Source organism: Dasypus novemcinctus, chromosome 1 (assembly GCF_030445035.2).
Source record: "Dasypus novemcinctus isolate mDasNov1 chromosome 1, mDasNov1.1.hap2, whole genome shotgun sequence".
NCBI lineage: Eukaryota > Metazoa > Chordata > Mammalia > Cingulata > Dasypodidae > Dasypus > Dasypus novemcinctus.
Window position 1 is genome coordinate 89,253,327 of NC_080673.1, and position 12,826 is coordinate 89,266,152.

Sequence of the window (12,826 nt, forward strand, 5' to 3'; positions counted from 1 at the left end):
TACCAACTGATGATGCAACTGGAAAAGGACCTTATATGGAAGGTTCAATGCGGATCAGCAGAATATCCATGTCTACATAAAATAACATGACTTTAAAATGCTGTTTGACCTAAAGTAAGGGGGAAATGGAAAGGAGAAATGAGTTTATATGGCTACGAGTTTCTAAAAAAGAGTCTGGAGGCTGGCAGAAGGATTGCCCTCATGCACAACTGAGCAGAGTCAGAGAGACAGATAAAGCAGATACAACCCCCAGATATTGGTTCCTATGAAGGCTAAAGAGACCCATGAGAGTTATGGTCATGGCCGATGGGGTTTACTACCAGGGCAGATGGCCCCTCTCTGGAAATGGTGTTTATGTGTGATGAATCTGGACTCAGATGGGATCTCCCTTCATAAGACTTTCATACTAATCTGCTGGAGGTGCAGTTAACGTTGGGGTTTAAGATATAGTTAGGGGATTTGAATCTCTGGACTGATAATGTGATAGCCAGGTCCTGAGCCTCAACAGACTCCAGCACCTACAATCTGATTTATTGGACTTACCACACTCAGCTAAGATGGAGTTGAAGAAGGACAATCACCACACCATGGAGCCTAGAGTGATTACAACTGAAAATGGGAGGATGGCAGCCAGCATCCATGTGGAATCTGAGCCTCCTCGTGACATAGAGGTGCAATGGACACAACCAATCCAATGTCCACATAGAAGAGGTGGCATTGGATTGGGAAAAGTGGACATGGTGGACGATGGGTATGGGGAAGGGCAGGAAGAGATGAGAGGTGGGGGCGTATTTGGGACGTGGAGCTGCCCTGGATGGTGCCTCGGGGGTGATCACCGGACATCGTGGATCCTCACAGGGCCCACTGGATGGAATGGAGGAGAGTATGGGCCATGATGTGGACCATTGTCTATGAGGTGCAGAGGTGCCCAAAGATGTACTTACCAAATCCAATGGATGTGTCATGATGATGGGAACGAGTGTTGTTGGGGGGGGAGAGGGGGGGTGGGGGGGTGGGGTTGAATGGGACCTCACATATATATTTTTAATGTAATATTATTACAAAGTCAATTAAAAAAAAAATAGAAAAAAAAAAGAAAAAAAAAAACAGGTACAGGCTAGGAATACGCCATTTCCCAAATATATATACATGTACAAATAAACATATGAAAAGACAGTCAACTTCAATAAGTTTAAAAATGCAAATTAAAACCTTAATAAAATTTTTACCTTTAAGAACAGAAAATATTTAACAAGATTAATACAACCCATTGACAAAGAGTGTGGGGAAATTTGCCTCTTATATACTATTCCTGGAAGTGCAAACTGGTGCTTTTTGTTGTACAGTAATTTGCAGTGTTTATGAAAGATTTAAATGTGCAATACTCTACAAACCAACAATCCCATTTTCAAAATCGAAAGCAACTACGGACTAAAGTAGATTTATTCTTATTCTAGCAATGGAAGAAATTGTATCATTGATATAAAGGCAGTGGCCACCAGAAGTTCTGAGGGGAGGGAGAGAAGTAAGGTGTAACATGGGGAATTTGGGAGACATTGGCATTGTCCTGCATGACACTGCAATAACGGATACAGACCATTATACGATTTGTCAAAACCTATAAAATTGTGCAATGCAAAGTGTAAGCTATAATATAAACTACATATCATGGTTAGTAGCAATGCTTCAATGTGGGTTCATCAATTGTAACAAATATACCACACTAATGAAAGATGTTGTCAATGGGGGAAGTGCAGGGGGGCAGAGATATGCGAATCCCCTATACTTTTGATGTAACACTTATGTAATCTAAAGCTTCCTTACAAATAATTTTTTTTTTAAACCCATGCTGAAGAAATTACATAGACTACGCATTTAAAGGTGGTCAGAAAAGCATTTTTTATAGTGCAAATGGTATGGGGACAACTTGAAGTTCCATATGAGAATGAGTTAAATAAATGATGGAATATTATTCAGGAGTCACAAATGTAAATGCTTCAGATCACCAAGCACATATGATAATGAAGAGTTGAGTACAATTTATAGGGAGTAAGGAAGACTTTTACCAAAAGGAATTCAAGTGCAATTTTATTCAAACACAGTATGCAAGTCAAACCAAGCAAAATTCATCTGCAGATTATTGTCCCAGCAGCCTGCTGGATTGCAGTATAGAAGCTACAATTAAATGTTCTGACCTAGAAGGATAGCCATTGATGTAGATTGTTTTTGTTCATTTTAAAGTTGCAGTATTAATGAGTATCACAATCACCTGGTTGTTATATATACAGATGTACATAGGAATGTCTGTGAACACATAGGAAAAGGTTGAAAAACATATATTAGCAGTGGATTATCTCACTGTTGTAGATTTAGTGAAGCAGGACAGAGGTGAAGGGGTAGCTCTCACTTCTTCATTTACGTTGTTCACAAATTAGGTAAATCTGGGTGATTTTCTCTTTTTTGTGTCTTTTAGTATTTTTCAAATAAAATTTTTTAACAAAATAAAAATAATTTACTGAAATTCACAGGTATCATTTCAGGAAAAAGCAAAGTTTCATGTGTAGCATGAAGAAATAAATTGTATCTTCCTTAATGTCATAAACTTGGTTTATTTCTAGTTTTGGAAATAGAAATACTACTTTATGATTAGTTAGTCATTGAAGAATCTTTTTCCAAATAGGAAATGTTGTACATAAAACTCAGAATTAACACTTATATTAAATTACCATATATATTTAAACACTAAATTTGCACTAAATAATGATTTCAGATGAAGAAGGAAAGGAGGGGGTGAAGAAAGAAAAGGAGGAGGAAAGGAGGGAGGAAGAAGGACAATTTTTAACGAGATTTCCCAATATGTAATAAAGTTTAACTAATCAAGTTATCTACCAAAACCAGAATATTTTAAATGATGTCCTCATTCACAGAATCTGTGTTATGTACATGTCAAAGAAAGTTGTTTGAATATAGCAATGAAAGATACAGTTAAGCATTCGGAAAAACCATTTCTGGTTGTTTACTCTATAAAAATTTAACTTCATGGTAAAACATCTTAACTGAGTATTTTGGGTTATAAAAATGAAAAAAACCACTTGTGTTTAGAAATTGTTGTTTGTAAGTCTTATTGAGTGCATGTCTTTGTGCGTGTAGTGGCATACTTTGGTACATTATACTAGTCCATCATTTCTCAGTCGAATTTCAGTAAAACATTACTATTAATACAGACAGTTTGTTCAAGGAGAGGAAAGGCAGGTTGACTTCATTCTGCCAAGATCTCTAGAATCTTCCAGTCCAAGCCATTTCACCATTTGTTAATTGATTCTACTCTAACTCTATTGACCATGGGAATGAGTCTGTCATTTATGATCTAAACTGGCTACTAGGTTTAGAAAGAGAAGCAGCCTTTCTCATGGGACAATGCAGGGCACATAATGTGATATTCTCCTAAAAAGAACCTAAATCATTAAGGAGCAAGGAATAAGTATTTTAATATCAGTTATTAAACTAATTATATTAATAAATGTCAAGATATAAAATGCTAAAGCCAGTAATACTATCTCAAGCCCTTTAGAGCAATCCTCTTCTTATTCTGATAAATCCCATGATGCTTTAAAAATTATAAGAAAAACTTGTACATAGGGCCACCCAAACATCCTGAGATTTGAGAGCAGTGATGGCAAAGTCTTTTTTTTTTTAAACATTTATTTATTTATTTATTTCTCTCCCCTTCCCCCACCACCCCGGTTGTCTGTTCTCTGTGTCTATTTGCTGCATCTTTTTTGTCCGCTTCTGTTGTTGTCAGAGGCACGGGAATCTGTTTCTTTTTGTTGCATCGTCTCGTTGTGTCAGCTCTCCGTGTGTGCGGCACCATTCCTGGCCAGGCTGCACTTTCTTTTGCGCTAGGTGGTTCTCCTTACGGGGTGCACTCCTTGCACATGGGACACCCCTACGTGGGGGACACCCCTGCAAGGCAGGGCACTCCTTGTGAGCATCAGCACTGCGCATGGGCCAGCTCTACACGGGTCAAGGAGGCCCGGGGTTTGAACCACGGACCTCCCATGTGGTAGATGGACGCCCTAACCACTGGGCCAAGTCTGCCGCTGGCAAACTCTTAAATACTAAAACAGACTGGGCTTACACAGGACTGAGGAAATGAAGGTTGATAAACAAACAAATTGATAATACAGAGTATCAGTGACAGTAAATCTCTTGTTTTAGTCTATTTAGAGAATTTCTCAAGCATGCTCAGACGTGAAAAAAAGTATATTATTTCCTCTGCAGATTTGCCTGAGGTTTTGGTTTGATTATTCCCCCAACTAAAAGTAATCTTTGATAGTAACCTTCCTTTGATAGTCTATTTCTGAACTCTCATTTCATCTAACTTATAGTTTGGTATGTCTACATTTTTAACATAAATCAGATTATGATCCTACTCTGCTCAAAACCATGCAGTGGTTCTCCAATCTCAGGCAAAGAAAAAGCCAAAGTCCCCAGTTTGGTTCACTCTTTGCCTTTACCATAAACACTGCCCTCCACCACTTCATCTTACTCCTCTCATCATTGCCCCTGGTTAGTCGTCAAACACACTAGACCTTTGCTCTAACTCTCAATTACTCTGCAGAATTTACTAAAAGAGTTATAGAAAAAAAATTATGTGTTTTAAGTAGAGGCATCTTCGTATGAATCAAACTTGAGCATTTAGTGCTACCTCTATTTTTTCCAACAGAGGCAACCAAATCTATTTGATGTTTTCTCTGGATATTGTGGAAGAGTCTAATAATTCTCAACAAATTGTTAGGCTTCAGTAATATCATCCTAATAAGTAGAGCAGATATGGTTTTAATTAACAATTCCAGTCATCAATTTTTTCACTTTGTTTTTTGTTTTCTTTGTTTTGTTTTTAGTAGATCCCAGTGATTGAACCCTAGACCTCAAACATTAGAAGCAGGTGCTCAGTCACTGAGCTACATTGGCTCCATCAGTTTTTATAGTATACAAAATATTTGCAAATTGATAGTCTAAGTACTTAAGTTGCTCATTCCCTAGCAGATTTAAGAACAGAATTTGTGTCTTTAAAAATTTAGGCATTTTTCAGTCCTTAACCTAATGTTCTATTCTCTTGTATGGGAGGTAGCATAACCAGCTATATAGAAATTGCTAGAAAAAATATCTAGAAGAAAACGCTGAGTATGAGTAAAAGAAAAGTAAAAAGAATAATGAAAATATAAACCTGGAAACCAGTAGGTGGTTTGGGACTAATGAAATGTTTAGTCAAGATTTTAAAGCTCCAAACATTTTGTCTTTTTGATGGAAAGAATGTGAAAAATTGGTAACTTTACTTTCAGGTTTATGGGATGGTTTTTCTTCCTTTTACATTTTTATTTTGCAGCATCTTGAGTACTGTTACTCAGTTGTGACTCTTCGGAATGTTGCAGCCATTTTGAGGAGTACTGTTAATATTTTAGTGGGTGGCTATTTCCCTTGAAACTTGTCAAAATTGTTGCATACTTGAGAGTGATCTCTTACATCCTAGGACCAGCTTTTTTTCCCCAAGAGTAATAGTCAATAATTGTATAACACTAGTCAACAGAAAAACAGGATTCACTTAAGAGAATTTGTTTTTCAGTTAGCTTTGCAGGGACACAGTTATTCCACTGAGAATAGGATACCTATGCTGACATCCACTCAGAGAAATAATAACTTGCCAAATCCTACTTATCAACGTGTATCCTTTTCTCAATTAACTCAAGATTCCCAGTTTGTTTACTTTCATCTCCAAAATAGCAACAACTTCCTTTAATATTTCAGACCTTCTGGCATTTAAGTAACTGATTGATGAATGTTCAATTGCACTCAGCAGACAGACTGCAGTTCTCATCATCCGTAATTCATTAGCATATAAGGGAAATGTCGTGCCAATCAAATTAAAGTTGCATGTGATAAGAGCCCTTTGTTGCTGATTGAAATTTTTTTCTCAACAACTGTTGTAACTGCATTTGATCACCATGGACTCTCTGTCTGCATCCAAGTTGTTTTAATTCTCCTTTTCCCTCCTCTGGCGGGTTGCATTCTTATTCTGTGCCTCTTCAGCAACGGGCATCATTTCTCCACCAATCTTGCTTTCAGCTGTGTGTTCTTGTTTTCCCCCTCTTCGTCGCTTTGCATTATTCATTGCTGGGCTACAGCAAAATAATGGAATGTGTAGCATATGGCAACAGAAAGAGAAGGCTATCCCTTCACAGAGTTCATGGTGTATATATTTAAATGTTTTCTACTTTAAGAAAGTGCCATATCAAAATTAAAACTGTTTGCACACACACTAACCACTACACACCAGATGGCACAACGCCACGACATGGAGGATAATCACCAAAAATCCATGTCCATGTTTTCAGAAAGGCATAAAAATATGATTTATATACATTTTTTGTTGTGCTTTTTTAAACAAGGGTTAAGTAACAAAATAAAACATGTCACATTGTGTTTATCCTTTTAGGCCTCACAGCCGAGTATGCCTTTAGTCTGCAAACATTTAAAATTTTTAACTTCAACATTTCACCACAGAAGACATCTGAAGGTTATCCTCTTCCCTTTACTCTAATAAATTCTATAACCCAGAGCTTGATCAAAGCACTTCTCTCTTAACTCTAACAATGTAAAGAAAGAAAATTTGAAATTGAAGTCATTTAGAATTCCTCAGTAGTTAAAATGTTTTTCATAGACACAATCAAACCTTCTTTAAAGTTGCAATTAATTCTTAGTTAGGGGAAAAATTCCATATGGAATAAAATTCTCTTTGGAAATCATGTGTTTGCATTCCTGCTGTATGATTATTCTTACCACACCAGAAACTTCTTAATTAATTGCACTCTGCATGGCTACACTAAAACAGATGCAAATAAGCGCTTTTTATAACCATTAACTTTCACAACAGGCTTCTTCACCAGAACTGTAGGATTGAGTTGGTGAGCGGCAGTTGAGGGTATGGGCAGCTGAAGGCAAACTTCTTCACTGGGGCTCCCTCCTCCTTTGCCTGGGCAGTTTGTCCTCAGTCGAACAAATGGACAGAAAGGCATTTCCAAAAGGGAAGGCTCAAGAGTTGCCCTTGTTTAAAAACAACTTGGACTTAACTGTGCTGAGTTTTGAGCAGTGATTGTATCATTAGTACTGTGAGTTGGGGGAAACCCACCTCTGAGCTAACTTGGTTTTATCTTTTATTTTTTTAAGTTGGCAAGAAAGCAAGACTACTGAGAGTGTAAGCCAATGAAAAATCTAACAGTGAGAGAAACAAAATACAGGACAAGGTCTCGTAAGGAGTCCAAGAGAAGTGGACCTGGCCTGACGCCAGTCATCACTGATTTGAGGGATGGAATTTGTTAAGGAGGGAGCATGTCGTGTCTTCTAGGAACGGCAGCATGCAGCATGGTGAAAGCGAAAGGAGTGAGCCCATCTGGGTAAGCTAATAGCAGAGTATTAATTTCAAGTAGTCTTGTTAACCTGATTTTTGACGTTGCTTGGGGAAAAAAAGAATAGAAAAAACATTACAGCTACATAAATGTGACTCCATTTCACCTACCATTCTCTAGTAGGAATGTGTATGCCTCTTTTTATTGGGTTTTTCATCAAGAGTTTAATTTTAGACTAGCAGATGACCCTATGATCTGAGTGAATGGGAATGATCCTCAGAGGGTGGTCTCCTCCCTCTAATCCATAGAGAGTCTCCCAAAGCCAAAAGGAAATCAGCACTTCAGGGTAGCCAGTGACCAAATATGGATCAAACAGGAAGCATGTTCTTTTTAAGTGAAACCAGGTAAGTTTTACTACAGTGATAAGATTCTCTCCTGGGAAAGAAAGAATATCAAGGTGGAAACCAGCACCTACCAATGAGAACTACCAAATGAAGTTCAGTCTGTAAGATGTGAGGCCCTGTGCCATTAAAAATAGCCACTTATTATTCCTCTCACAGGCTTGAAGCACCATCTACTTGTCAGAAGAATGTGCCCCACCACGATTTCATGGAGCCAGCTGATTGTGGTTTCTGAGACCATCTCAGCTTTGCAACCTAACAATATTATTAATAACAGCTACCAATTACTAAATGCCAAACAACACTATGTAATTTTACATAATCATCCCTAATTCCCCCAAACAATTTTGCCATCTGGGTATTATCTCCATTTCTACAAATGAAAAACTGGGGCTCAGAGAGGTTGAGTAACATGCTCATACTACAAAGGTAGGTTAGCAGACCGTCCGAATCCAAACCAAAAGATCAGCCTGACCCAAAATCCTAAGCTTTTCTTTTATTATCCCCACCTGCTTAATGAGAGGCCTTCATTCTGCTCTCTGCTCTCTACAATGCAAGAACAAACCCAGCAATGCCTCTGGGGTACTCTATGCCCTGAACATCCCTTTTGCAAAGGCCTTTTGTTTTTCCTAAGTAAAGGTGAAGGGCAGTCTTTCTCTTTACCACCATCCATAAAATAAGATTATTCCAGCTTCACAGGACTTATAACTCTGATTTAGAGTATGGGACCCAAGTCCAAATACAAATGTGAGAATAATTATTCTTATACCTATTATGGATGAAGAGATCTATCAATGAAAAGTAAAGTTCCCATTTGTCTCTGACTTAAGCCATTCCATCTTTTGTGAAGGTCTTCCTAGTTCACAACCATAATTCCAGTTTGAAGGCAGATTGCCACATGCACTCACCCACACCCACACCCGAACACACACGCTTCTTAAATTTATCTATTGGTCCTTTTCCTTTCCAATACATGACATTTGTGAATTTAGAATATTAATGGGACTCAGTAAATATTTATTATCATTAATTAGCTAAATGCCTCAAGAAAGCCTAATGAAAAGGGAAAAAGAAGTTTGGTTTAAGAAAACATATGATTAGCGTTCCCTGCTGACATCCTCTTTTTGATGACAGAACTTTGCATTTGGACTCACTGAGAAACTCCATTCTCAGAGCTGTGTTTCCTTCACCAAACTGACCACTATGTAAAAGACAAAGGCTGTTAGAAGAAATTAGTATAAAATTTAGAATTAAACAGGAATTCCCCACATTCTCTTCAATTCAAACCACCTGGCTTAATCTTTAAACGGTCTTCCATAGAATTTTTTCCCCTTTCTTCATTGTTTAGGTGTAATTTCTCATCATGCCTCTTAGCTAGCCATCTTCTCCTTACTCAGGAAAGTGAGGGCTGTTAAGAGCTGTTCTGGTGTCCTGGGATTTGTGTTTAGAAGATTCCCTTTCACTATTTGATAGCCTCACAGCTGAAACGGCTGTTATACACCACTCATCACCAGCAGTGTCAGAGTTGTATCAGCATCTTCAAAAAGAAAGTCAGTACATTTTCAGTTAAAAATAGCCATATTCTAAGCTTACCTATGTTCCCTGCGCAACTTTTTTAAGTCGAAGTGAAAACATCTTTTGAGCCTGTGTTTGACATGCTCAGTAATTCTTATCAGGTGTAAAACACCTTTGTTTTATTTCAAGAAGCCAGCATCTCCTTAGTAGTGGTCAAAGCCTGAAAAGTCTTAAGATTTGGCTTGGCTAGCATCCCAAAATGTTATTCTAATCCTCAATAGATCTTTCATCAGGAGAATATGCATCAAACCATGTTTACATTTATACACTGGTTATCTGGTTTGCTTAAAATCATAGCATTCCCACTTACATAATAAAATGCAGAAGGAAAATAACACTTAGAACAATTATAGTTAATGTAAGGACAATTTTTTAGTACAGATGCTATGTGATGCTGAGATCTCTTCTAAATGTAATATTGTCAAGAGGACTAGGGAGAGTATAGATACTTCTGGCTTTTTCTTTAGGCTATAAGAGTTATATGTAGGACCTCTGAGAACTTGATTTTCAAAGACCTTAAGAACAGAGGAAGATGTGATGATGGCCTTTTGTTTGTAAAAGCAAACTTCCAGCACTGAATGACTTTATGGGAGGTAGGGGAAAGTGTGGTTTTAATTCTGCCTGGGATCAAACCCTAAATAAAGTGGCATGGCTCAAACAGCTCTACCAATGCATCTTCTTCCCCTCAGCTAGTTCACTGAGTTCCGACTGGTAAGGGCTTTGACTCTAGATTTCTAAAAGAACTATCTAGATCACATGTGTCAAATATTCTACATAAATTAAAAATTGGTCTTGACTTGCCTGGAAGAATTAACTTAGAATACATTTGTTCTAAGTTTTCTTTCCCATTACCCTTGATTCTCCACACCTTATTTCAAAGAAAAATATGCAACAACTGCAATTTTGCACATTGAACCACGATCTTCACATTATGTCATGTGTGTATTCTATTCAGGTAAAATAAATTTCAACTCCTTGCAAAGTTTTAGACTGACTTAGAAAAACTTGAGATTGTTTTGAAACTGTTTATAAATGCTATTTATACTTAACCAGCTGAGAAGTACTAACTGAGCTCAGCAAACAAATCTTGCTACCATCATCATGGATGACTTCAAGACTGAGCATTTTGAGTGGATTTGGATCAAGTTGTTAATGAGAGCTAGGGTAGAGGCTTAGGTCACTGGATTTTCACTTCTTGAGACATGGAATCATATACTGAATAATCAAGTGTAAATGGCTTGATCTTAGCCTCCAATGATCAACACCAGAAAGTGACCATGTCCTTAACACAATCAGCAGACTCCAACATCGTGGTGCAGAAGCCCAGAATAGAAGGAGGGCCACGGCCCAACTTTGAAGGCATCCATATGTCAAGGATTCAGGACACAAAGGAGACATTAGGAGACAGAATATCTAGTCGTATCTCCAAGCCAGACATCACAAGCCAGTTTACAGCCCACTCAATATTGTCTTCCTCAAGCAGAGTAGTCTATGGTATTTTCTGCTATTCCTACAGGGCTTTGTTAAGGGCTACATAAGGAGGGAGGGCACAAATGTGCCACAGACAGGCAGCCTCTGCCCCCCTGATATTTATACTTCAAGAGGTCTGAGAAGAAACCACCAATCAAAGAAAGAGGAGTGAGGCAACTCACCTAACAACCCCACCACAGGAAAATGCAGTCAGGCTGAGGAGCCTGCTCCAGTTCTTCCTCAGAGTGTGCCCAAGTTAAAAAAAAAACCATAATTATTGTTAAAAACAATTATGTGTGTAGTAGAAAAGAGAAACCCTTGCATGTAACTGACTTTTCATCCACTTGATGTAACTTCCACACTGAAGCATGGTTGGTAAAGATTAATGAAAGGAAATGGCAAGACTTTTAAAAGGGCCTAGTGCCCAGCACATAATAAGCACTTAACAAATGTTGGCTTTTATGTCTTATCAGTAACAAAATCCACCTGAGCAGAGTAAGAGAAAGCATGGGTTTTTGACAAAGGGAGGACATAGACATTTTTTGACACATATACAATTAAATCATAGCACAACTGGCCCAAATTGAGAACCTCCTAGAGAAATAGAGTCCTGGAAATACCTTTACAGAGTAACAGGGACTTGTTTGGACTTTATAAGAAAGGATTAGGAAGATTTGTTGTTGTTGTTTTTAAAAGACTGCCCTATGGGGACCTAGAATGAGATATGCTTCTAACAGACTTGGGTTGATGGTCCCCAAATTTGAGGTTGTTTAGTGCAAGTCATCTTGGGTTTTGAGCTGGCTATTCTGGACTATTCCCTTAACTAAAACAAGACGGCCCCCTACCTTTGCTGAGAGATGTCAGAATCCCTGAAGTCTGGCAGTCTCTACTAAGCCAGCTGCTGTTTGCAGGATTCTGATGATCTGGGACTTCCCAGGTGTCAGAAGCAAACAATAGATCACAGCTGGCATTAATTGGCAGCACCCTGGTTGGCAGTCTCAGCAGAGAGAGGCCAAACACTGAACAGGCCACAGAGAAAGGACTCCCCTCACTCAGCTAATATTAATTGAAATGTCTTTGTGGAATGCTGTTTTGCACATTGCAATGAAAACAGTTTGTTTTTAGGATTTAAACATCCCTCCACTGTGTCTGCAATTGGAACACTACAGCATGTGTTAAAACAGGAGATCCAGGGAGGCAAACTGACTATAAACAGAGTAGGTTGGGAGCTGGGGAGGGGGTGGGGAGGAGGGGGAGGGAGGCCAGGTCTTTCTTTTGCAATTTTCAAGCTCAATGAAGTGCACAGGAGTGATAGCACAGCATAAGCAAGGGGAAAAAAAAAAAAGAAATTTAAACTTCAGAGGATTTTTTGCTGTGTGTTGTTGGTGAGAACCCTTGAAAAGGAAAAATGATTTAAATCCATGACTTTTCCCTTGATACTGCCCTCTTAAAATCATGGGCCATCGTGCTAAATATTATCCTGGTTATCTAGGCCAATAGTCCCAATCCATCTAGTTAAAAGATAGGGAGGAATGTGGTTTGCCGCCAGTAATATAGATTAGTATGCTAATGTTGTTCTAAGGGTAGCATTGTTAAATAAGCCTGAGATATCCCTGGAATCAAACTGAGCGCACTATGCTAACCCATGTGTATCATTTAGGATTATACACGGACTGTTAAGAATACAGAACAATCGCTTCACATTTCTCTGTGCTGGTGTCATCTCCCTTTCGTATCTGGGAACACCACCCATATCTCGCCCTCAGCTACTGACATTTGTCATAAATTCCAATTGACCTTTTGCCAGAAGAGCTGGAGAATGATTTTCTTTTTATCTTTTCACAGTCTTCAGCATGTAATGATTCATGCTGAAGCACTTGGGGCCCAGCACTGTGTTAGATATTATAGCAAGTTAAGCAAGAAGCAGGAAAATCATTTCCTACTTGGGAAATCAAAACGTTTCATGATACAATT